This window comes from Sminthopsis crassicaudata, chromosome 4 (genome assembly GCF_048593235.1).
Source record: "Sminthopsis crassicaudata isolate SCR6 chromosome 4, ASM4859323v1, whole genome shotgun sequence".
NCBI classification, from domain to species: domain Eukaryota; kingdom Metazoa; phylum Chordata; class Mammalia; order Dasyuromorphia; family Dasyuridae; genus Sminthopsis; species Sminthopsis crassicaudata.
In genome coordinates, this window is record NC_133620.1 from 125,851,274 (window position 1) to 125,879,263 (window position 27,990).

At 34.7% G+C, this 27,990-nt stretch overlaps 1 protein-coding gene across 3 annotated transcripts in view; it reads left to right on the top strand.

Annotated features, from left to right (window-relative positions):
* The first annotated feature begins 6,307 nt into the window (after positions 1-6,307).
* The window catches only part of C4H6orf118 (chromosome 4 C6orf118 homolog), a 76,778-nt gene continuing 55,095 nt past the window's right edge, over positions 6,308-27,990 (top strand). The window contains exons 1-4 of one of the 3 annotated variants that reach the window (XM_074265171.1): positions 6,308-6,385; positions 13,937-14,094; positions 18,159-18,298; positions 24,660-24,744. The gene's annotated coding sequence lies outside the window, so the exon portion shown is untranslated. The remainder of the gene's footprint in view (positions 6,386-13,936; positions 14,095-18,158; positions 18,299-24,659; positions 24,745-27,990) is intronic. The other 2 variants (XM_074265173.1, XM_074265172.1) reach the window with 2 other exon arrangements.

The following is a 27,990-nucleotide window of genomic DNA, read 5'->3' on the forward strand; positions in this document are numbered from 1 at the left end:
GGTACCAAGACAGAATGAAAATTTGCCTATATATATTACTCATTTTCCAAGCACACATCTTCTAAAAATTATCTTTTATGACACTTTTATATGTATAATTCATCACTTAAAATGTGCTTAAGCTATGCTCATCTTGCATCTTTGTTTTCTATTGGTTAACCCATAATTTTGATCGTCACAGATTACATTCTGTGAAGCCATACAGCATCACTAGAAAAATACTTATGATTAAAAAAATAGGTTTATATTTCCAAGCAAGACTTGGGTGTCATTGAAAATTTTGTACTGTTTTCCAAATACAATGTAACCCACTCTCTTCACCCTATTCAGTTTTGGATTCAATTCACTGTTTAAATTTGCCCATCAAAAAGAAAAAAAAATGATTCTGATGAATAAACTCTAGGTACAATTAATCTAATTTATACATTAATATGGAAAATTGGTATTTTTCATCTCATTTTTCCATGTGAATTGTGAAATTGAACTCCTTTAAGTAATTGTGAATCTCATTTAAGTATTTATATATGACTCTAAGATTTAATTAAATCAGCATAACATTTTAAATTTATTGGCAAAGAACATCTGGAAGATATCACAATCTGAATTATTAACTTTTTGGTTAAAATTTCCCACACTTTTTTTCTTCTTGGTCTGGGGACATGTCTGTTCATCTACATAAGAAAATCCAGGTGTGAAAAACGACAGCAATGCTGATGTGTAATTCATGTATAATTTATCATCTGAGACTAGAGAATTGCTTGAGGAACTGAGAAGGTAAATGATTTATTTATTTATGGTCACACAGTATGTATAATAGGCAGAAACTGAATTCAGCTTTTCTCACTACAAGACTGTTCATTAAATACTTTATCACATGTATTAATATACAGGTACATCTTATTTTTATCCCTTTTCTTAGAGTCTTCCCCATTACAAAGGGTCAATATTCACTTTATTGCTTATCTGCCTCATGACTCCCCCCCAAAAAAAAAAAAAAATTAGTGGTACAGAAATTTGATTTTACAGTATCTGAGCTTGAAACTTGGCTCTGCCTCTTGCTTCTTGTGTGATCTTGGGAAAAATTACTCTAGGCCTTATTTTCTTCATTTTTAAATAAACTAGATTAGACTAGATAACCTTTCCAGTTCTAAGTTAGTGATCCTTTGACAATTCCCTCTGCAAACACAAGGTTCACAAAATTAGCATAGGAATTTTTATTGATAGAAAACAAAGCAAAATTCACCAAAAATACACCACTTTGTAATGAAACCTCTAAATAGGAACACTATTTCACAGACTTATAGAATCTTAATCACTTTCCATCAGGAGTGCTGAAGACAATATTGGCTTACAAAATGCAATTGTTTTGTCTTCATTGTGAGTTAAGGCTGATCCCATGAAGAGGCAAAGGAAACCTATCATATCTAAGGGAATTTAGAGAGGGGGAGGAACATTGTGTGAATCTTATTCTCACCAGATTTGGCTCAAAGAGAAAACAATTGACATATTTGGTTTGTAGAGAAACTTCTCTCACCTTATTAAAAAGTGGGAGAAGAAAAGGGAAAAGGAAAAGAATAATAAGGAAAAGGTATAAGAAAGGTATAAGAAAAGGATAGCATAGATAATGAAGCAATATCAATACTAAAGATATATGCTCAAGTGGTATAACATCTAATTTCCTAAAGGAGAAGTTAAGAGAGTTGCAAGAAGAAATAGATAGCAAAACAGTAATAATGGGAGATCTCAACCTTGCACTCTCAGAATTAGACAAATCAAATCACAAAACAAATAAGAAAGAAGTTAAAGAAGTAAATAGAATATTAGAAAAGTGAGGCATGATAAATCTTTGGAGAAAACTGACTGGAGACAGGAGTGCATTTCTTCTCAAGAGTTCATGGAACCTATACAAAAATTGACCATATATTAGGACATAAAGACCTCAAAATTAAATGAAGAAATAGTAAATGCATTCTTCTTAGATCACAATACAATAAAAACTACATTAAACAAAAAGGTAGGGGTAAATAGACCAAAAAGTAATTGGAAACTAAATAATCTCATCCTAAAGAATGATTGGGTGACAGCATTGCTGTTATTGGGATTATATCCCAAAGAAATACTAAAGAGCGGAAAGGGACCTGTATGTGCCAAAATGTTTGTGGCAGCTCTTTTTGTTGTAGCTAGAAACTGGAAGTTGAATGGATGTCCATCAATTGGAGAATGGTTGGGTAAATTGTGGTATATGAAGGTTATGGAATATTATTGCTCTGTAAGAAATGACCAGAAGAGGAATACAGAGAGGCTTGGAGAGTGCAATGAGAAGAACCAGAAGATCACTATACACTTCAACAACAATACTGTATGAGGATGTATTCTGATGGAAGTGGAAATCTTCAACATGAAGAAGATCCAACTCACTTCCAGTTGATCAATGATGGACAGAAATAACTACACCCAGAGAAGGAACACTGGGAAGTGAATGTAAATTGTTAGCACTACTGTCTATCTACCCAGGTTACTTATACCTTCGGAAGCTAATAATTAATGTGCAACAAGAAAATGGTATTTACACACATATATTGTATCTAGGTTATATTGTAATACATGTAAAATGTATGGGATTACCTGTCATCGGGGGGAGGGAGTGGAGGAAGGGAGAGGATAATTTGGAAAAATGAATAAAAAAATAAAAATAAAAATAAATATTTCATGGATTTTCAATCCATCTGGTTAAAAAAAAAAAAAAAAAGAATGATTGGGTGAAACAGCAAATCATAGAAACAATTAATGATTTCACCTAAGAAAATGATAACAATGTGACATCATACCAAAATTTGTGGGATATAGCTAAAGAGGTAATAAGGGAAATTTTATATCTTTAGAAGCTTACTTGAATAAAATAGAGAGAGAAGATCAATGAACTTAAAAAGCTAGAAAAAAGACCAAATCAAACCTCCTCAATCAAATATTAAACTTGAAATTCTAAAATTAAAAGGAGAAATTAATAAAATTGAAAGTAAAAAAAAAACTATTGAATTAATAGATAAAACTAAGAGTTGGTTTTATGAAAAAAAACAATAAAATAGATAAACCTTTGGTAAATCTGATTAGAAAAAGAAAAGAGGAAAATCAAATAGTTGGTCTTAAAAATGAAAAGGGAGAACTTTCTACCAATGAAGAAGAAATTAGAGCAATAATAAGGAGTTACTTTGCCCAACTTTATGCCAATAAATTTGATAACCTAAGTAAAATGGATGACTACCTTCAAAATATAGACTTCCTAGATATATATGTGTGTGTGTGTAGGCTGTAGATATAGCCTATATAAAAATACAGGCTTTTCCCAGAAAAATATTGGCTTCCCAAAGAGGAGGAAGTAAATTGCTTAAATAGTTCCATTTTAGAAAAAAACAATAGAACAAGCTATTAATCAACTCCCTAAGAAAAAATCCCCATGACCAGATTGATTTACATGTAAATTCTACCAAACATTTAAAGAACAATTAACTCTAATGCTATATAAACTATTTGAAAACATAGGGAATGAAGGACTCCTACCAAATTCCTTTTATGACACAGACATGGTACTGATACCTAAACCAGATAGGTTGAAAACAGAGAAAGGAAATTATAGACCAATCTCCACAATGAATATTGATGCTAAAATCTTAAATAAAATATAAGCAAAAAGACTACAGAAAATCATCCCCAGGATAATACACCATGACCAAATAGGACTTATACCAAGAATTCAGGGTTGGTTCAATATTAGGAAAACTATTAGCATAATTGACTGTATCAATAACCAAATTAACAAAAACCATATGATCATCTCAATAGATGCAGAAAAAACATTTGATAAAATTTAACATCCATTCCTATTAAAAACACTCAAAAGTATAGGAATAAATAGACTTTTCCTTAAAATAATCAGTAGCATCTATTTAAAAGCATCAGTAAGCATCATATGTAATGGGAATAAACTGTAACCATTCCCAATAAGATAAGGAGTGAAACAAGGTTGCCCACTATCACCATTACTATTCAATATTGTATTAGAAAGTCTATCTTCGGCAATAACAGATGAAAAAGAGAATAAAGGAATTAGAGTAGGTAATGAAGAAACCAAATTATCACTCTTTGTAGATGATATGATGGTATACTTAGAGAACCCCAGAGATTCTACTAAAAAGCTATTAGAAATAATCCACACCTTTAACAAAGCTGCAGGGTAAATAATAAACCCGCATAAGTCATCAGCATTCTTATATACCACTAACAAAACCCAAGAGTTAGTTACAAAGAGAAATTCCATTTATAGTAAATACTGACAGTATAAAATATTTGGGAATCTATCTGCCAAGGGAAAGTCAGGAAGTATATGAGCAAAACTACAAAACACTTTCCACACCAATAAAGTCAGATTTAACCAATTGGAAAAATATTTAATGCTCTTGGATAGGGTGAGCAAATATAATAAAGATGACTCCCAAAAAACTATTTTAATGACCTGGAAAAAATAACAACAAAATTCATCTGGAAGAATAAAGGTTAAGACTTTCAAGGGAAGTAGTGAAAAAAAAAAAAAAAATCAAATGAGATGGCCTAGCTATACCAGATCTAAAATTATATTATAAAGCAGCAGTTACATTATTTCAAAATCCAATTCTTCTTGTACAGCAAAATAACTGTATGGATAAGTATACTATCTATATACTAATAAACTAAGTGTATTTAACATATACTTTAACATATTTAACATGTATTCATCTACCTGCCATCTGGGGGAGAGTGGGGAGAAAGAGGGGAAAAATTGGAACAAAAGGTTTTGCAACTGTCAAGGCTGAAAAATTACCCATGCATATATCTTGTAAATAAAAAAATTATAATAAAAAAGAGCACCTTGCAAACAGTAAATAATTATGTAAATGGAAAGTATTTAAGACCCAGATTTTAGAAAGTAATTCGTCACAAGTTATATCAGTGGCAGAATAAAATATTCAATCGAACACCTTTCCGATTTAAAATCAGGACTCTTTGTCCTATAGTATTTTGTCTTACTGAGGATTCTGAAAGCTATAAAACATGTTACACATCTAATGACTCATTAAATCCCTAAGTAAGTGGAAATATCACTTCCCTTTTTTGAATTCTGAGCCTAAAGGCTCAACAATCAATGTCAAATCTGGGACTGCAGATTTAAGCTTTTGTGTCTAGTCTAGTCCTCTTATTTTAGACAGAAGTTAAGTGATTTGTCCATTGTCATATCTGCCATTATCAAGAATAGAGCTCCTGGCAAAACAAGCAGAACCAGAAATACATTGTACAAAATAACAGCAAGAATGTGCAATGATCAACTATGAAAGGCTTGGTTCTTCTTAGTAATTCAGTGATTCAAAGAAATCCTAATAAACTTTGGGCAGAAAATGCCATTTGCAACCAGAGAAAAAACTAAAGAAACAATGTAAATCAGCACATGCTATGTTCACTCCTTTGTTTGTTTTTTCTCTCCCATGGTTTTTCACATTTGCTCTGATTTTTCTCTCTCAACATAATTCATAAAACAATGTGTATTAAAAATAAACTGAAAAAAAAAAAAAAAAAAGAATAGAGCTCCTGAATGCAGATCCTTTGATTACACATCCAGAATGACTTTCTCAAGTGAGAATTTTGATTTAACCTCTTTGTTCAATTATCAATTATCAATTGATAATGATGATAGAAAATAGATAATAATAATGATAAACTTCAATATTTTTCATTATAAGTATTTGTTATTCATTATCACTAATGAATTATCAGTAATTCATGATCAGTATGATGCCCAAGGACAATTTTTCCTGGGTATTAATAGAACTGAATATGATGCTCCTAATTTTAGGTGAAAATCTTTCCAAGTTTAGGCTTTTTGTTTTTCATTATTCTAGACCTAGAGAACATTCAAAATTAAGGGAAAAAATAAATATGTTTCTGATGAAATCTTTTGCCAAATAAAATGTTCAGAAACCTACAAGAAAAGAATTGCATTATCAGACCTTTTTGCATTTTAGCATTTCATTTTTTTCTGTCTCTTGCCTAACCAACACTCTAAAAGGCAATACAAATTACTCACCAAATAGAACTGCAGAATGAGCATGGCTTTATGGGGCTATAAGGTGCTCCCCCAGTCACTGAATAAGATGGGGTAAGATTATAGGAATCAGGAATGGAGAATTCTCATTGGTCGGTGCAGGCAGTTCTATGGTTTTGTTGCTGAGCAGCAGAAGCAAAAGCTGGGGATGGGACTTAGAATGTTTATTAGTTTCCCCAGTAACTCAGCTCCTTCTGCCCATGGTGGTAGTTGTAGTGGAGACAGGAGTATTTGGCCCCCATTTGAAATCCGCATGTAAGTAGACATATACTATTTTCATATTTAGACTTTTGCCTTTATTTTGATGGCAGTAAGTGCCATTTTTACCTATGTCTCTCATAAGTTAAAATTTATACAACTTAGGCCCAGTATTTCAGATTATTTGGGGAGAATGACTAACTGAAATTAGTTAAAAATGTGAATTATATATATTTTTTGAGAAATGCAGTTTTATTGTCTTTAAGTATACATAAAATATGTAGTGTATCATAGAAGAAAAAGGACTACTCAAAGTTATAAGAATGAGGGATTGAATCTTCACTTAGTCTACTACAAACCTAATCTTAATCCTAATACTAATAATAAATCCAATCCTAACCCTAACACTTTGCCAGGAACACCTTTTATGTGCAATACCCACAGGAAAACATCCTGACTCACTCTAGGAAATCTCAAAGGGATTTCAAAAACCTTCACTCTGATCTCTTAAATTAACCTCCTAAATCCCACACTCCTTATATAGAATAGCTGATTCTTCTCTGCTGTACTTAGAATAATGTGTCTAAACACTTCTTATCAAACAAGAAACTTTCCTTTGGAACCTTCCTATGTTGTCAAGAGGCAATCAAGAAATGTACCTTGGCACCTATTTATATCTTCTCTATCTTCCTGCCTTTCTTATGGTCCATGGTGCCCCAGAAGTGAGACCTAGGGAAAAGCACAAAGAATTTAGAATTCCAGGAATTATTTTGAAGTCCAAACTCTGTTCCTTACAACTCAAGTAATCTTGGGTGAGTCACCCTTTCTGAGCTTTTGTTTCTATCTTTACCTGTGAAATGAAGGGACTGGAGGACAATGAGTCCTAAAGTCTTTTCAGCTCTAACTGTGATCCCAAGTTCCTGGCAAGATAAAAAAGTAACTTGAAATAAATTCCCATCCAAAAGATCAAAATGCTTAATTTGTTGATTCTCAACCAATTGAGCTTTACATAAGCATTTCATGTTAGAAGTTTAAATATATTTGACCTTTGGGGTTGTAAGATCAAAAGCTTGAATGAGTATCATAGATTACCTAGACAAATGCTCTCATTTTGTAAATTAGGAAACTGTATGCTAGAAACATAAGTAATATCCCATTAGTAACAGAGCCAGGGATCATATCTGTTAGGATTACTAAGTGAGAACTGAGGTTGTCTGGACAGTGACAAGGTGAGAATTCAGGTTTTCTGGACAATTACAAGGTGAGAACTCAGGTTGACTTGATAGAGGAGGCAAGCTCATTGGCTGGGGTGGTTCTTCCCAGAAGCCCTTGCATTATCCCACGCCCATTCTCTGGGAGAATAAAAGAGAGGACTCTCAGAGATAAAAGAAGACTCTCTGCATTACATCAGGCTTGACGGGGCTCTCTGCAGGAAGGGAAGTCACTTCTTTGGACAAGAGTTAACAGCAACTGCCTGGAGACAACGGTTCACTACAGGAAGAAGAATCTGTCTGAAAGATTTGAGTAGAAGACACAGCAGATCTCTTCCCAGAGAGCGATCCAGCAGCTTCTAGAGACGACAGCTCACTACAATTGGCGCCCAACGTGGGGCAAGGACATTTGCTTATCCTGACAAGAAGAGCTAGACCAGACCTTCGCAATTTGGCGCCCGAACAGGGACAGACACAGTCCTGATTCCAGTGGAAAAGCCTCCCATCCAGATCTCAGTCTCTCTGACCCAGAACCGTGAGTAACGAGGAAACTTTGTTAAAGATTAAGTGAGCGTGCTAATAGATAAATAAGGAACTTAACTTGTTAAGGGCTAAACCAGGAATCTCTTATAGCTGAAATGGGGCAGATGTTAGCTATATTCAATCCCTGGACCTCAGCCGACTCAACCCCAGCCCCAGAAGCAACCTCAGCTCCATTCAGGAGTGGTACTATAGAGAGTATAATCAACATAATTGAGGAGCAGAGTTTACTTGTAACCTGGGTACAGATTGCTAAACTCTTGGCTGCATTAAGACGTACATCCCCTTGGTTCTTAGAGGAAGAAAAGATAGATGTAGATAAATGGAAGCTAGTGGGATATGAAATGAAAGAATTTCATGCAAAAAATGGGCCTCGTTCAATTTCTGCAGAAGTATTTTATATCTACAACATAGTTCAACTAGCCTTAAACTATCAAGCAAGTTGTAGGAGAAGGAAAAGTTCTAAAAATGAACAGAGGAGGAAGTGTGAGGAAGAAAGGAAAGATCAAGATCTTTCCCTAGAGCAAGAGGATTTAAATGAGGAATTATGGTATGATTCTCTTGAAGAAGCTTCAACCCTGCCTAGAGAACAGATTATTGACAGGCCCACATCAACCCCACCTTCAGAGATGGAGGAAGAAAGAGGGGAAGAGGCAGAAACACAAACAGAATTGCCTGTGAAGAAGCCTAAGCCTATGACAAGATTAGAAAAAGCATTGGTTAAAGCTAAGAGAGAAGGACAGGATATAAGTGATTTTATACATGCATATCCTGTGATTGAAAATACTGACTCTGTAGGTAAAAAAAGGAGAAGATATGCACCTTTAGATTTGAATAAAATTAAGGATTTGAAAAAAGGTTGTACCCTTTATGGGGCTACATCAGCTTATGTCAAAATGTTACTAGATGGTTTGTCTTATGAAGTCCTAACCCCAAATGATTGGAAATCCATAGCAAGGATATGCCTGGAACCTGGAGAAAATTTATTATGGCTTGCGGAATTTCATGAATTATGTAAAATTCAAGTCAGATGCAATTTGGAAATAGGAGTTAACACACAATTCACTTTTGAGCACTTAGCTGGTGAAGGTCAATATGGAGAGAATTCGGAACAGATTAATTATACCATGACAATATATGAACAAATTGCTAAGGCTGCAATAAAAGCTTGGGGTGTCCTTCCTGGACAGAAAGATCGTGGAGAGGCTTTCACTAAAATACAGCAAGGTCCCAATGAACCTTTTGCAGATTTTGTGGGACGTTTGCAAACTGCTGTCAAAAGAACTATTGGAGAAAATTCAGCTACAGAAATAATGACCAGACATCTGGCTAAGGAAAATGCCAATGAGATTTGCAAAAGAATTATATGGGGATTAGACAAAGATGCTCCTTTAGAGGAGATCATAAGACGCTGTGCTACAGTGGGAACAAATGCTTTTTACACCCGGACAATGATGAATGTGCAAAGGCAAGGTCCCTCCTGGCAAGGGCCTTCTAGAGAAACTCGGCGATGTTTTCAATGTGGAAAAATTGGGCATCTAAGAGCTCAGTGTAGGTATGGAGATACAGTGAGAAGACAGGGTGAAAGAAGACCTAAAACCCCATGTCCAAAATGCAACAGAGGACTCCATTGGGCATCAGAGTGTAGAATAATTCAGGGAAATGGGATGAGGGGCCCAGGTCCAGGGCCCCAGGCAAAAAAGACTTGGGGCATGATGGCAGCTGATGTTACACCCAAAGAACCTTTAGAAGGCCAGGACTCTGATTTAATCAATCAGCAGAAAAGCAATCACATGGCAGAAAGGGATTACCTGATAAGTGAGTCAAAAGGCAATCAGATTGCAAAAATGGATTACACTTGGGGAGAATACAGGCCTTTTAAACCAACAGGGCTGTGTCCAGTGCAAACAATTCCAATGTAATTGCCAGATGATGAGAAGAGATTTAGAAAGTGGTAAATAGAAGGTAATTAGATAGGTTAACTGCCTGGGGGAGAGGGTTTGCTTGTATTTCTTCAGCAGGAGAAGGAATCAGATGGGTGTCAACGAGTCATATTCGCCTTGTCCATCAGAGAGAGACAGAAAAAGAGAAAAACCTCAAAATAAAGGAGAAGATCTAAGAAACATCTGACACTGAAAGAGCATGGATAATAAGAAGACTGTTAAAGAACTTTAAAAACCAGCAGGAATCATTGGACTTCCTCACACAAGATGAGACTAATGGACAATGGACTTATGGACATTTATAAATTTTCAATTTATGATTATGTTATATACTTCTAGCATGTGTTACGTTACTATGTTACTATGTGCTTATGTAATTTATGTAATTATCTGTAATACTTCCCATATTGATGGATTTATGTTTCAAGGTCATGACTGTCCTATGTTCTAAATCAAAAGAAAGGGGGAGATGTTAGGATTACTAAGTGAGAACTGAGGTTGTCTGGACAGTGACAAGGTGAGAATTCAGGTTTTCTGGACAATTACAAGGTGAGAACTCAGGTTGACTTGATAGAGGAGGCAAGCTCATTGGCTGGGGTGGTTCTTCCCAGAAGCCCTTGCATTATCCCACGCCCATTCTCTGGGAGAATAAAAGAGAGGACTCTCAGAGATAAAAGAAGACTCTCTGAATTACATCAGGCTTGACGGGGCTCTCTGCAGGAAGGGAAGTCACTTCTTTGGACAAGAGTTAACAGCAACTGCCTGGAGACAACGGTTCACTACAGGAAGAAGAATCTGTCTGAAAGATTTGAGTAGAAGACACAGCAGATCTCTTCCCAGAGAGCGATCCAGCAGCTTCTAGAGACGACAGCTCACTACAATATCCAATTCCTGTCTTTAAATTCAGTGCTCTTTCTCCTATGCCATTCTGAATATTTAATTAGCAAGAGACCTTAGAAAAAGAATCTTTTCTAACTCACTCTCCCCACTCACATATACACTCAAAGAACTAAATTTACTTGCTGACAGTCACACAGTGGAGTTATGATTGGAATCTGCCATTCTTTCTTCTTGACCCATACTCTTGCTACTGTACCTGGCTATTATACTAATTCTTTTTAAGTCTCACACTTCCCATCTTTCAATTATTTTCTTTACACACTTTAAATAATGAGTCCTGGTTATATTTCACTAATCATTCAAAAATTTTTGCTCCCACACATTCATGCACAAAATTGTGCTCATTACTAGTGGGAGGATGTTAAGCTAATGGGAGCAACTTAGCAGATATTTATTATCTTGTAATTCTTCACTCTCTCCCCCAGTGAAAACACTTTTGGAATTTTATTCCCTTAGCTTAAAAAAAACAAGTAAGCCACTTGTCTTTGTGCTGGTCATGCTGTGACATGATGGTCAGAATGTAATGATTTGACATTGTTATTTCTGTATACATTTGTAAATCACAAACCAGTGGAGGAGAAGCCTATTGTCAGCCATATTTCCAACCAGCCATCTGGGCTCAAAAAGTTAGTCACGTCAGAGTCCATGCCTCATGACATCATCACCTTTCAGGGATGTGCTTCCATGGGAATGGAGTCCGAAAACTTAGCACAATTAGAGATGCCTCCTTGTTCAAAGATATCATTGAAGATGTAGTTGGACCTTTCTCTTTTGTGTTTGATTTACTGATTAATTCAATAAAATTTGTTTGTTGCAGTAGCAGATCTTACACTGGCTTTTATATATGTCTTTTTCCTCCATGATTGCACACTTTCTACCTTATCTCTCAAAATAATGTTTCTTACTGAGCACAAATGTATTAGACTAAAATCATTTAATGTGCTATCTCTCTTAGGAAATTTTGTTTTTAACAAGAGACCAACAGGACAAGGAATTCAAAAGACTAATGGTGGAATTTAAGAGTCCCTGAAACTTATCTGGTAGCAGCATGACTTGTGCCTTTGGAAAAGAAAGAAAGTAAATAAATTGTGTTGACTGCCTAAAGCCAACAACTTAGATTTCACTATAATGATTTTTACATTTCCCTGCTGAGTAACTTCAGGAAATAATAATGAGCTTTAAATATAACTCTAAATCTTTTGACTCTGAAGGTCAGTTTTTTTTTTTTTTCAAATTTTTAACTTTCAAAGCTGATAGCCAAATTGGCTGAAAATCAACTAATTAAAAATTTTGTTCATTTTCCTTCACAGGGAAAATCCACAATCCTGTTTTCCCTCCCATATCTTTCCTTCTTATTATTCTTGCCATACATTCCCTGTATCCTCTGGCAAAAGGAAAGAAAAAATATTTTTCCTTTACTCTCGAACCCTAACAGGACAAGGAGAGGCATCTCTTAGCTATGTCTCCTATATCTCTTGACTCCCAGACTTGCTGAATTTCCTTTATGTTATCTACATCCTCATAAAAGTTATGGATTAATTTACAAGGCAATATAAGTTTGACTAACTGGAACATTAATTATTCTTCCTTCTTTCATCTTCCTAAGTCCAATAGACCTCTTAGATTTTTATTTCCTATAAGACTTTTGCCTCTAGATATTCTTTCTTTGATTAAAAATGTTGTTTTTTGTTGTTGTTTGTTTGGTTTTTTTTTGATAATATCCTGAAAAAAAAAATCTTGGTCTGGTCTTATAAACGTGAATACATTAAATTTACTACTTCATTCTTTTCTCTTGCTTAACTATTCGTATGTTTTTTTTTTGTTTGTTTTTGTTTTTTTTTAATATATCGGGAATATATTGATCTCCTTTGTTTTTCTTTTGGACTATTAACTTAAATGCCTATTTGTTGAAAGTCCATTTTAAAAAAATAACGACTAGGAATATTTTGGGAATACAATTAAATCTCTATGCTTTTCAGATTATTACTTTCAAGTGTATTCTTTGAATCCTCACAGATAAAGTATATTCTAGGTTATTAAAATACAATTTTTTTTTTTTTTGATGACTAAAAACCTTTCTCTTGACTGGTTGTAATATCATACAGTACTGATCTTATAATTCAAGGACAGGAGATATTCACACTTTGGAAAGATGGAAAGACCATGAGTTATTTTGAATAGAGATTTGGTGCTATGTGAACAAAATTGGTCAACAGTATAATCACACCAGAGTCCATGCAAAACCATTTCCCATATTCTAGGGTATAGTTCTTCTCAAAGTTTCTCATGGGAATGCCATATAGATGAGTTGAGCCAAGTGCAACTCTACACTACTACATTCTTCCAAAGAGAAAGAGGCACTTTCTCACTGTAGAGATGTCAATCTCAAAATTACTCCTTTTCCAGGCTACTCTGAGTGGAATTAAGAATAAGTTTGTATTTATTTAGCAGTGAGTTTGAATACACCTCTGTATTCCTTTGCTGGTTTTTTAAATCTCTTTTAGCAGTCTGTCTTTAAATAAATTTCCAGCCAGAAGTCAGAGTGAGAGTCTACTTCTCAGCAAAGTTCCACTTTCACTATCTCAGAACAAGAAATATAGCCAATAAAATAAAAATAATAGAAACTAGAAACCACCTCCACAAAATGTAAATTGTTGTACTGTAGTAATAGAAAGCTATAGAAAGGGCCTACTTCAAATACCAAATCAATCATACACTGACCATGATGAATTCTGGCAGAGAGATATAAATTTTGAACTTTAGCTGTGCCTTCTATCATATTTCTGCAACCAGATTCCCATTTCTATATCTTTAATGGAAAGAGAATGTTGGATTCAGTTCTTCCAGCAATGAAGAGAATAGGCAACTGACAAAGATTGGGAGATAATATTACAAAGTTAGAATAGAATTAAAGAAAATTGCTGGAAAAGAAAGTTTTATAATTCTAGTGGTGATCTTTCATAAAGTTTCCTTGTATCAAAAATATAATTATCCCTTTACCTCCTTCCTTTTAGCTGTACAAAGCTGTTAAAAGCCACCAATTCTCAGTGGTATGAACAGGGAAAAAGAAGGAACAATGGATGTTGGAAGGACTAAAGAGTGAGAGAGTCTGGCATAATACCACTCAGAACAGAAAAAAAAGAACAAAAGGCAAAAAATCCCAGAAAGAAAGGTTTGGTGATCTTCAGTCCCCAAAGAGAGAAAACAACAATGAGCTTAACAAAGCAGAGGAAACACATTCTTTTAATTTTGAAAGAAGACTGAAAAAGGAATAGATATTTTACTATCAGAGAGACCCCAAAATTCCTATAAAAAAGAAAGCATGGAAATGCTATAGGATTCCTAAAGAAAATAGAAAAAATAAGAAAGTTCAGAATTATTAGAATTGATATGAAATATTTTTAAAAAATATACATCGGGAATTAAACAGTAATTAGTAATACAAACGAGTAGATAATTTAGAACATTTGATGGAAAATTTCTCCATAACAATGGAATCTATGAAAAATCAGTTTTTAATAGAAAAGGAAATGATAGGGGGGAGGATATTAATACATATTACACAGAGACAGATGGAACAAAAGCAATCTTACCATAGGTTTTAACCAAGAGGAGAGTGAACCTCGGAAGATCCCATACTGAGAGCAGGGATCATCCTTTTCACAACTGTATTCTATCTGTAGGAAAGGGGATATTGGTCCCCTAAGATTATCTAGTATGGAAGATGAGTGAATTTTAGGAAGATAAAGAACTATAGTCTTAAGATATTAATTAGCCTTAAAATGGGCAAATGGTAAAAGTAAGATCATAAAGCCTATCTTCTGTTATCAAGGGATATGTAGACTGACACACAGCTCATAACATTGCCTCCTTCATGATTTAATTCTTCCAAGAACAAGACTGTACAGAATAATTTTTTTTTTAAATTTTGGGAGAAGATTGAGAGCTGTCTGTAGGCAAAAATAGAGACAAAAAACTTCCTGTCTTCCAAAAGCCTATTTGTATGAAGAACAAAATAAGAACATGCATGCCTAAGACCTATGAATGAAATAATCTATTTCAGAATATTGGAGAAGACAGAAATTAAGAAGGAGATGAGATGTTTAATGTTTACTTAATGAATTTACTTAAACATGAACTTTACAATAAAATGAAAGATAAGAAGCACCAACAAATTGATACTTACAAGATTTAGAAAATGCATATTTCAAAAATATAAAGACAACAACAACAAAAAAAGAATGATATGGTCTCAAAAGAACAGTAATTGCAGTCATAATGTCAGGTCAGGCAACAGTGAAAATTGACGCTATTTTAAGAGATAAATTATACTCTGCTTAAAAGAATTATAGTTAATGAAATAATACCATTAATAAATACCTTTGTTCCAAACAACACAGTCCAGTTGCTTAAAATAAAAATGATGAAAGACATTGAGTCTCACAATAATTGTGATAGTCTTTAACGTTCATCTTTCAGAGCTGAATAAATGCAATAGACGCAAAGGAAAATAGAACTGAGTAGACTTTTGTTTATTTTCTGAATGGAAATATTAAAGAATGTAAATATTTCTCAACAACAAAAATATTTTTAAAGAAATATATCATAAATTAGAACACAAAGAAACTGTAAATGTGAATAGGAAGAAATCTTAAAAATAATTTTCAAGCCAGAGTATTAAAAAAAAAAAAAATCAGCAAATTCAGGGGACATAGTCTAAAGTTTTGAACCTATCTGAAAACTAAATAAAATATCAGGAATAATGAGTTGGTCAAAGAAGAAATCATAGATATGATTTAACATTATATCAATGGGATAGCATTTTGAAATTATTTTGAATAAAACTAAGGCAATTCAGTAAACACATTCATTGAAATATATCAATAGAATAGAAATAGAAGATTAATGAATTAAACTTGAAAATGAACACATAAAACAAATAGAACAAATACAAAAGAAGAAATTGTAAAAGTTCCATTTGAATGAGCAGAAAGACACTGGATTAAAAGCAAAGATTTGATTAATAAGGAATTTAATACAATTGACAAAATAAACTGCTAGCTATTCTATCTTTGACCACCTCGTGGTGGCTGTCCTGCCTCTTGCATTCCTGCACTAAGATCAAGGCTGATCCCGAGGTCCTCCAGAAAGCTAGCCCAAAAAATATGTACCCCTTAATATAAAGAAGGGAATTGTGGAGGAGAGTTCTTTGAACCAGACGAATTCATTGAAGAGAGAAGATGAAAATTCTGAATGTCTAGGTTATTGTTTAGTCATTTTAGTCTAGTACAACTCTTTGTGACCCCACTTGGGGTTTTCTTGACAGAGCTTTTCTATTTCCTTCTCCAGTTCACTTTAAAGATGAAGAAACTGAGGCAAACAGAATCAAATGACTTGTCTAGAATTACATAATTAATCATTGTCTGAAAGAAATATGAATCTTCCTAACTCCAGACTTGGCAGTCCTTGACTCTATCCTCTGCTCTATCTAGTTGCTCCATATGTATACAGTTGTTTGCTAATACAAAAAAAAAAAAAAAAAAAAAAAAAAAAAAAACCAAAAACAGATAATTGCTGATAAAATCTTGATTGAGTAATAAATATGAATTGAAGGAACCTCAAAAAAGGCAAGTAGTTACTGGAGACGATTATATAGAATGACATGCTAGCCAAACTTAAAATTTAAAGAATACTGATTTTTACCAATAAAAACATATAAAATTTTTTTTTAGATAATCCTAAGAGAAAACAAAGAAAATGAGGAAACTACTAAAATAGATTTACAAGTAAATTATATCAAATATTTAATTTTTAAAAAATGAATACTTCAAAAAAAAAATCAACAATTTAAAACAATGAATCCTACCAAGCTTCATGTGTATGGATGAATATATAGAGAGGGAGAAAGACTATTCTCTTCCCATCCTGAGAGAGAGGTTTTTCTGCTTCATGAAGTTTTAGAGCAGTTTGCAACAGAGCTAGAGAGAAATGGGGAGGAGGTACTAATAAAAGCTAGCAGAATGTCCCATGAGACTGGTTCATTTGAGTGGAATTTTAAAATAAGTTGCTGGTACAAGTAAAACTTCCCTTACCTGCTGTGCCTCTTAGACCTGTGATGAGGCTTGGTGGAATAGACTGAGACTTATCTGTGACCATCACTGTGTGAGCTATGGAAAAGCAGTGAATAACTCCCCATGACTATTGCTGGCATATGTTGCCTATAATTTTTAAATTCCACTAAACTTTTTATATTCTAACTTTCTTTTCTCTGAAAACAATGAGTAGTCAGTTTCTTTGTGATACATGTATTTCATTTTGACTTTGAGTTGGAGTCTCTGATCTGAAAGTAAGAGAATTTTATGCTTTTGATTAATAATAATATTTCCCTAAAGGCAGAAGACTTGTTTTTTTTTTTTTTTTTTTTAATCCTAGTCTACATATGAATCAGAGGTCCTTTTTTTTTTTTTTTTTTTTTTTGCTTATTGGGACAAGGCAGGTGCTATTAGGTCATATATTCTCATTCACTTCTTTCTCTTTCCTCTCTGTTCTAGGTAGGTTAGATAGGTAGAGCCAGATTTAGGTTAACTCCCAGATTTTGAATGTTGGAGGAGAGGTGCAGAGCATTTTCTTGCCTCACAGTGCCATCTAGTGTAATATAGGACACTAGATTCTGAAAAACTACCTAATTACTAAGTTTAAAAAAAAATTAAGGCCACAAACATTTATTAAGTGCTTATTATATGATTAAATATTTGCAGATAAGTTAGACTGAGGAAAGTCAATAGAGTAGTATTAAGGAGAAGGGGGAAAGATTTTCTATAGAAGGTTTTTTAACTAGTACTTGAAAGCTAGGGAAGTCTGGAGACAAGAAAGGGAAAGCATGACAATCAAGGGAGTTCAGTCAGTGAAAATGCACAGAATCAGGAGGCAGAATGATATGCTCAAAGAGAAGTGATTACAATATAATTAGGGACACAAGATTAGCTAACACACGAAATAATTATACTTGACAGTTTAAAAACTTCATTTAAATTGAATAAAATCAAGTGTATAAGATTCCAATAAAGGACTGTTTTATATATCTATATAATCTATTATTTTCAGATCATTTTCCTTTTGAAAGAATGGTAGGGTGAAATACCAGGAATAGAGGCAGAGAAGAAGAGGGACGGAAAGGAGGAGAGAGAATGCCAGGAGTGTGAGAGGTGACAAACTTTGCTTCACTATTTTACCTAGGGCTGCCACTGAGCAGATGACTGGTCTTGTCTCTCAAGGAAATCAGCTGTACTGCTGGATCTTGTGAAGAAGCCCTTTTTCTGGCAGAGACAGTGTTGGTGGACCAGAAGAAAGAGCAATAAAAGCAGATGTCATTGGAGGTGGAGTATAGCTACCTTAGGAGGCTCATTTAGAAAGATGGCTATTTCCGTAGAAGGAAGTAACTACCAGGTTACTAATTAGGAAAGCTCAAATAGCCAGTATTATCAATTCAGATTTCAAATGTGAAAGAAAAATTTATTCATTTGTTCAACAAGCATTCATTAAATGTTTACTATTTATAAAGTACTAAGTATTGGGAAATCAAAGTATGAAATGACCCTTAAGAGCTTATTTTTCTGGTGCACAGAAAATCTACACAGAAAATCTAATACAATATATGTACGTAACAATATCCCACATTCTCATTTTCTCTCATCCCCAAATCCATGGACATTGGATTCAATTGGATTCTAATTCTAAGAGAGGGGAAGCCTAACCCAAAGAAATCAGTCTTTCTCTTTAGCTCATTGTTCTCACCCCCCAGAGCAAGATAAATAAGATAGCTGTGGCTGAGGTATAGATTTTCTCAAGTTTGGGTAACCAGATTCCCACCTTTCACAAAAATACTCTACATATAATGAGGGTCCTTAGTAGTCTTTATTTAAAGGACTTACCTGAACCCCTGAAGGAGAAAATTCAGAAATGGAAAACAACATCAATCTTCCTAATATATCCCTTGCTGCTGTTCCTCCCTCAGGTAGACTTTGAGGGCTGCTAAATATGTTCCTTATTTTGTATTCACCTGCACTTCCACTATATAAACAGTTAGAAGCAATCCTCGAGGCTGAGCGGATCAATTAAGATCTCTTTGTCTCCCATGTTGTGGCTCTCTTTTCCCAGCAGCAGCAGCAATAGCAGCATCTTTCATCTCCTTTCCCTAAATTACATGTTTTTGAGGAAATTTCTCCGTGGGAGGCCAGCGCCAGTCTCTTAGGAATTCTCAAACTCAGGATTACTCATGAGGTAACCTCTAAGGTTGAAAAAGTCTCTTCTCAGGATCACTAATTTCGGTTTTCTGCTCAGAAAAGAAAAAAAAGGCAGATAGGAAAACTGGAAGTCAGGAAGCATCCTAATGGGGAGATGGGGAGTTGTAGTTGTAAAGGAGACATTCTTTCCTCAGTCTCTCTCCTTACCTCATAGTTTTGGAAGTGCAAGGGGGAAAAGGCCAGGCTATTTCAGGAATACTCCAATTATACATAATAATAGAGGTGTGATTCTTCTAAAGAAAGTAAATTCCCTGGACTCTCAGTTGCCATTTACCTAGGAGACAGATCAGAAGAATTTCCAAGTCCTCTCAGTGAGAAGGTTAGGGTCCTTACCTTCCTGGGAGGTGTTCTTCTGATAAAGTCCCATATTTATAATCCCATTCCTGCCTTTTTGTTATCTTTTGAGCTCTATCAGCTCCTTTATTTTAGAAGTACCCTACAAAAGTTCAGAAGAAGTTAATCCATTTAACTTTGAAGCTCCTGCCCAGAGACTTAATTGTTTTAAATTGAGGAACAGAATAAACATTTACTAAACCCAGTATAATCCAACTGAATCTTCCACCACCCTTCACTGGGGCCAGGGGTCCTTTTCCCAACTGACTACTATTGAAGGGGTTGAGTGCACCTCACCCTTTCCTTAATTCCTGCAGGAATAATCCTATTGCTTCTGGAAAAGATAAGTCCCACAAAAGAACAGACCATCCAGGACCATACACTCCCCAGACTACTCCACCACAGTAGTTATCTGCCCTTTTTAGAATATAAATACCCAAGGGCAAAGACTTTCACTTTAACTGTCTGGCCAGTAGCCAGCTCTTAAATGATTTTTGATTGATTCATTCATACTTTCCTAGCGAAAATTTATCACATTATTGAGACCCTAGGAGACTTTTTGGAAATGGAAAAAACTCCCTCCCTAAAGCTATTCTTAAATTTAAAATATGCAAATTGTTACTCTGTGATTCAATTATCCTTACTCTGTAGTCCTAGAGGCAGTCCTAGAGGAAGGAGAAAGAGAGAGAAAGTCAACTTCCACTTTTGCTTTCAGTGGCTTAAATTTTGCCTTTCCATTTCTGAGTAGGCATAAACTCTCCTTGAAAACCTCTCATTTTCACTTTCACAATCATTTATAAAATACCTTCTTTGTTCAAGGCATTTTTTCTCCTATCATCATCTTCCTCTGACATATAGAGTTGGTAGAACAGTAAGATGTTCTCTAAAGTGCCTTGAGTTCCTTGGGTATGATACAAGAATTTCCACAATGGATTTGATGGGGTGCAGAAGTACTGAAGCCCAAGTGGATTGGGGTTTCAGACTCTCCTTGTACAGATGCACCATATGATTGAGTACAGGGGTGGGTGCAGAAGTACTAAAATATATATATATATGAGCCAAATTTTGGGGTATGTGTTGTGCCAGTTTCCCAGTTTCCCTAATTGTCCTATTCAGTTACTCTGCCTCAGGTTATAACCATTCCTTCTTAATGTTAGGATAAAGGTCTTTATCCATTTTAGACATCATAAGAATATCAGGAGCCTCTCCAGTACCTCCTTCCATTATGCCTGCCTCCATTGTCATCCTCATCTTAGGTTCCTCCTCCCATTAGGTCATCCCTATCCAGGTACCTTCCCCATTATGTCATTGTTCTTGTTACCCTATAAAAGAATCTTGTTATAGGACATTCAGGACTGGATTCTTTGAGACCATAGTCTCCTTCAGCCCTGGGACCAAACCATGGATCCATTTGGTTCCAGTAAATCTTTCCCATTTAATAAATTATTAAATTGTTCTCCAATCTCTATCTTGCTCAGTTTCTGCAGCATTACATATGGAGGTTGGGCTCTAAAAGTATGTTGGGGTTTGGGGCCAGTGTCATGAGATTTCTTAAAATAATTTACTTATAGGCTTAAACCATCTCCAAATAAAGAGGCAAAAATATTTTTATGCTGCTAATAGCAGCTAATTTCAAAAAGGGATTTTTAGCCATTAACAAGGGGAAAGATGTCATTAAGGTAAGCTGAGCTCCTAATAGCCATTATGACATTTAGCAAGAAGACAACTTAAACATAAAAAGAGTTAGCTAAAATGTGGAGGAAGCAGGCAAAATCCCTAGAGAACTTGCTGCCATAAGGCAGGCAGCTCCTAATGAAGTGGCAAAGAACTGGGGTACAAGTAAGTTCTTTTATAGGAAAAAAGTTAGCCTCAGAAGTTTATTTCACAACTTGGCCTTCTGATTGCATATAGTAACTGTGGGATAATTTTGTCTATGTAAGGAATTTGACATAGAATTACAAGATAATCCTGTCAATGCTCCTTCTTGCTTACTTCAGGGAGTAGCTGTGGGAATTCATTGCAACAAAGGCCCACTTAAATTCAACAAAAGCTTTATCCCATCATTTATACTCCCTATGGCTCGTCCAAACCCTGGGTCTTGAGAAATGGCTTTTTGCTGGAGTCTTATTCACCCTATCAGATCCATTAAAGGATGTAATCTTCAGCTCCAGGTTAATGGAATATTATTCTCCTTCCAACAATCCATTTTCCAGGTAATTTGGCTTAAATGTTGGTTCTCCATACATGAAATCCTACTTCTCATCTCCATTGTTTTACCCAAGCTATCACTCAGATTTGGAACTTGCTCCTCATCTCTGCCTTCTGGTATACCTAGCTTCCAAGTCCAGGAATGGTTCCTGTCTATAAGCCCTGCTGCACTAATTGTATCAGTGGAATTTGGGGGTTCTGAGTAGCAATGGAATAAGCCAATCTAGTGCCCACACTTACTCCACTCCAATATATTGAATATTTGGAAACATGAGGCCTGTAGAGAGAGGCACTAGTCCTGCTCACAAAAAAAGAATATTCATCAAAACGCTGTGATAATCAGTAGTGAGGTGTAGGCCATTATAAGGATGCATGTACAGCCTACATGAAACCCGCCCCCCCCCCCCCACCAAATTTGGCTCATTTGTCACCTCCTAGAGAAAACCTATCCTGATTCCCTAGTTGCTAGCTCCTTTCCTACAAAAAATACATTTTAATCTGCTTATTTTTGTTTGTCTGGTTTGGTGTTCTTGTCCTCAACTTCCTGATCTGAAAGTAGTAATGGTTTTGTTTCATTTTTTTGCTTTTTTGTCATCTCTAGCACCAAGTACAATCCCCAACACTGTGACTTAGTTTTGAAATCATCTACTATCATCTGGCCTATATTATCCATCTTCTCCACAAAAAAAGAAGTTTCAGTTATAACCAACCCACCAGTGGAAATGAGTTGAAGAATAATTTTATACATAGAGCTCATTATTTACTATTTAAAAACAATGGCCTTGAAAGCAGAGGACCTGAGTTCAAATTTAACTTTGGTAGATTAGACTTAAGTGACTGTGAGCAAATTATTTCACATCTCTGCCCTTCAGTTTTATTTGTAAAATAATAGGGTTTTGCATAATTTAAAATTATGCAAATAAATCATACTTCTGAGGTACTTTCCTGTTCTAGAGTAATAATTATGTGAACTTATAAAGAAACTAAACTTTGCAAGGCACTGTGAGAGATACAAGAGTTACAAAACTGAAACAGGAGATTTTCTGCACTTATTTTGACTGCTTATTTATTTTTATTTATATTTTATTTATTTATAGCTTATTTATTTCCAAAAGTTAGATGCCAATTTTCTTCACAAATCTATTATTTAATACAAGAAAGCAGAATTTGGAATTGGACAGGACATTCTCTAACCTCCTAATTTTTCAAATGAGAAAACCCGGTGTCAGAAAATTTCAGGGCCTTCCCCAAAGTTAAACTTATAGCAGAATATCGGTTTCAGACATCAAAAGCAGCGGATTTTTCACTTGACCAGTGGTTCCCAATTAATAGTTTATGGTTAAAAAAAAAATAAAAATAATTGATTGTAGTTTAGATAGTAAATAATTTTAAAGAATAATATAATTAATACATTAAACCAGTCTGGGTATCACAAAACATTATTATTGTTGTTGATGTTATTTTTATGTTATGTTGAAAGAGGTTGTTATTGGAACAAAAAACATTATGAACCTCTTGTTCAGTTGTTTCAGTCATATCTAACTCTTTATGGCCCAGTTAGGATTTTCTTGGCAAAGATACTGGAATGGCTTGCCATTTCCTTCTCTGGGAAATTTTACAGATGAGGAAACTGAGGCAAACAGGGTGAAGTGACTTGTCCAGGGTCACACAGTTAGGAAGTATCTGAGGTAGATTTGAACTCAAGAAGATGTATTCCCAACTTTAGGCCAATTACTCTGTGCTCCATGGCACCACTTAGATGTCTTGTGAACAATTATACAAGATTACATTCAGAATCCTATGTCTCCCCATTCTAAACTAGTCATGTCTTCCCATCATGTACTTGGGAAGAGGTAGTGAGGGGGTACAATAAATAGAGTTCTAGGCTTGGAGTCAGGAAGATCTGAGTTCAAATCAAGCCTCAGACATTTCCTACCTCTGAACTTTGGGCACATCACCTAATCCCTATCTCCCAGCTTTGTTGAGAGGATCAGATACATTAATATCTGGAAAGGGTCTGGCCCGGTGTCTGGCATGTACTTAATAAATGCTTTGCTCTTTTCCCCTTTTTGAATCCAAATTCAAAACCCAAGGTAAGATGTTGCCTTAAAATATATATACATAGTATGTACATATGATATGTATATATATTTTAAGGCAACATCTTATCTTGGGTTACTATAACTATATATATGTATATATACACATAGTTATAGTTATTGAATATCTATATGCAGTGGTTTTCAAGAAGGGAAAAAGGCTAGAAGGGAGTGGAGGAGAAGATGATTTATTAAGGAGAATTTTTAGGAGAGAAATAAACTAGAAGTTCTATAAGGTATCAGAGATAAAATTCAGCAGACCATTTCAACATATTAATTATTAAACTTCTGTATACAAAGTACTATGCTGGGGTGGGAGTGGGAAGATGAAGAAAGAAATAGCACAATATCAAATAGTTTATATTCTCCTGGCAGATGTGGCAGAAAGGGAGAGCCCTGAGGCAAATATTTTGCAGTTTGGGCATCATGGATTTATAATGAAGACATAAAAATGAGGGTCAGGAGGTGGGGGAGGTAGGGAAGAAGTAGACCCATGCAGTGCTTTTGATATTGAAAATTTTTTTAGATTTTAAAATATGCATTAGTTATATCTCAAAAGTATCTTAAAAGATTTTTCATGTTGCTATCTTCAACAGGGAGGGGGAGGTGTGGTTCGAAGTCAATGTTGCTTTCCACTAACCCAGTGTTTTCCATGGCAAGCATTTAGGTTAAAAACAATGTTTTTTTTTTTTTTTCTTTTTTTTTTTTTTAATGTTATCATAGGATCTTATTAAAACCCATAAATTCCTAAAAGTAACTACTCCTTTTCTTTCTTTCTTGTTCCTCTCCCCTAGCTCCCTCTCTTCTCCAGCTCCAAGCTATCTTTTGTCTCCTGAATTGCTTAATAAATCAGCAGCTAAAACTGTAGAAAGCAGAAAGGTAGGAGGCAGAAAATGGTATTTTACTTTTCATATAATGATTTGGGTTGGGAATCATTGTCTTCAACAATCATATTATATATAAACTTTTTAAACTAGGCATGGACCCACACTTAACACCACATACTAAGATAAGATCAAAATGGGTCCATGATTTAGGCATAAAGAACAAGATCATAAATAAATTAGAGGAACATAGGATAGTTAACCTCTCAGACTTGTGGAGAAGGAAGGAATTTGTGACCAAAGGAGAACTAGAGATCATTATTGATCACAAAATAGAAGATTTTGATTACATCAAATTAAAAAGCTTTTGTACAAACAAAACTAATGCAAACAAAATAAGAGGGGAAGTAAAAAATTGGGAAAACATTTTTACAGTTAAAGGTTCCAATAAAGGCCTAAAATATACAGAGAATTGACTCTAATTTATAAGAAATCAAGCCATTCTCCAATTGATAAATGGTCAAAGGATATGAACAAACAATTCTCAGATGATGAAATTGAAACTATTTCTACTCATATGAAAGAGTGTTCCAAATCACTATTGATCAGAGAAATGCAAATTAAGACAACTCTGAGATATCACTACACACCTGTCAGATTGGCTAAAATGATAGGAACAAATAATGATGAATGTTGGAGGGGATGTGGGAAAATTGGACACTGATGCATTGTTGGTGGAGTTGTGAAAGAATCCAACCATTCTGGAGAGCAATCTGGAATTATGCTCAAAAAGTTATCAAAATGTGCATACCCTTTGTCCCAGCAGTGCTACTACTGGGCTTATATCCCAAAGAAATACTAAAGAGGGGAAAGGGACCTGTAGCTGCCAAAATGTTTGTGGCAGCTCTTTTTATAGTGGCCAGAAACTAGAAGATGAATGGATGTCCATCAATTGGAGAATGGTTGGGTAAATTATGGTATATGACTGTTATGGAATATTATTGTTCTGTAAGAAATGACCAGCAGGATGAATACAGAGAGGCTTGGAGAGACTTACATCAACTGATGCTGAGTGAAACGAGCAAAACCTGGAGATCATTATACACTTCAACAATGATACTGTATGAGGATGTATTCTGATGGAAGTGGATATCTTCAACATAGAGAAGATCTAATCCAGTTCCAATTGATCAATGATGGACAGAATCAGCTACACCCAGAAAAGGAACACTGGAAAATGAGTGTAAACTGTTTGCACTTTTTGTTTTTCTTCCCAGGTTATTTTTATCTTCTGAATCCAATTCTTCCTTTGCAACAACAATAACAATAACAACAACAACAAAAATTCGGTTCTGCACACATATATTGTATCTAGGACATACTATAACATATTTAATATGTATGGGACTGCCCGCCATCGGGGGGGGGGGGGTGGAGGGAAGGAGAGGAAAATTTGAAACAGGAGGTAGTACAAGGGAAAATGTTGTAAAAAATTACCTATGCATATGTACTGTCAAAAAAGGTTATAATTATAAAATTAATATAAATAAATAAACAAATAAATTATAAAAAAAACTTTTTAAACTAGGAATTAAACAAAAAAATCATTTCTATTAGTCTAGTAACAACAAAGATCTGGTAATGTTTTCAAATAGTAAATAACGAGCTCTAATAAAATTATTCTTTCTTTAACTCATTTCCACAGGTAGGTTGGCTATAACTTGAATGTCTTATATTATCTTTGTGGAGAAGATGGAGAAATATAGGCCAGATGATAGTATAGTTAGGTGATTTCAGAACCAAGTCAGTATTGAGCACTATGCTTGGTGCTAAAGATGACAAAAGAAACAAAAAACAAAACCAGACCATCCTTACTTTCAGGACAGGGAATAGTGAACAAGAAAATCAAACCAGACAAAAAAGCAGATTAAAATGTATCTTCTATAGGAAAGGTGCTAGCAACTAGGGAATCAAGATAGGTTTTCTCTAAGAAGTGACAAATGAGGCAAATTTGGGGGTGGGGCGGGGAGGAGTGGTCATATAGGCTTCACATGCATCCTTAATGTCCTTGACCTCACTACTGATTTTCATAGAGTTTTGATGAGTATTATTATCATTATCATTATTATTATTATTATTTTTTTTTTTTGTGACCAGGACTAGTGCTTCTCTCTTATAGGCATTTCCTTTAATAGTGAATGTAAGTAACAGATTATTCTGAGAGAAGGTCAATTAGGCTTCACCAGATTGCAAACAGGGTTCATTCCATAAAGAAAACTAAAATAACCTTATCTTTAGGAGAATAAGGAACATGGGAACTTCATAAGCAGCATAATAATATGCAGATCAGTGCTTTATTTTGACAGTTTTGTGGAGAACTGATTGGCAAAAAAAGTAGCTGGATGTAGGAGGATGAGTTTAGAGGCTATTGGAATAGCTCAGGAAAGAGATGATCAAATTGTGAAATGGTTTTGTTTGTGTGAGTGAAGACAAGGAACAGAAGTAATATACATTACTTTTTCGGTGGAATCAAGAACATGGAGGATTGGCCATAGTAAGGGACCACTTCTTCATCAGGGACTAGAATAAATTAGTAGAGAATAGAGTTTAAAAGGAATTTTGAGATGAGGAATTTTGAGAGAGAAGATTATAATCATAAAGTATAGCCTTTATTTTCTCAGTAAGAAGATGAGGTTTTCTTTTAAGAGGAAGAAGAGAGGTAGAATAAAAGACTTGAGAGAGGAAAAGGATTGGGTCAAATAGACTATAGTCTCATTGTTGAGAGTCTGAGAAATAGAGTCCTATAGGAAAGAATTATTTCTTTCCTTGCAGAGGTGAGGGTCCAATTGAGATTAGACATATACTTGCAGGGGACATTGAATAATGTAGTATGATTTCTTCTATCAGCACTTAGCAGTATGTTGTTTGAGCGGAGAGGTTCTCAAATCTTACCTCTAACATTTAGTAGTAGAGTGACACTGGATAATTCATAAAATCTCCCAGAGCTTCAAAAAAAAAAAAAAAAAAAAAAAAAAAGTGGAGGGGCTGGAGGATAGGACTAGATAGCTTCTAAATTCACTTCTACCTCTACAGTTAGTGTTGGGCTTGTATCCATGAGACTTAACTCTTGGCTCATATCATAAACTTCAATTTTTATTACATTTAAAATGAGAACCCTTATTTTACTTCATAGGGTTGTAGGCAAAATGCTTCATGGATTTTAAATCTGGCAATATTATTATTGTTAAATGTGTCTTACCATGTAACTTTAGAAAATTATTTTTAATATTTCTTTATCTTT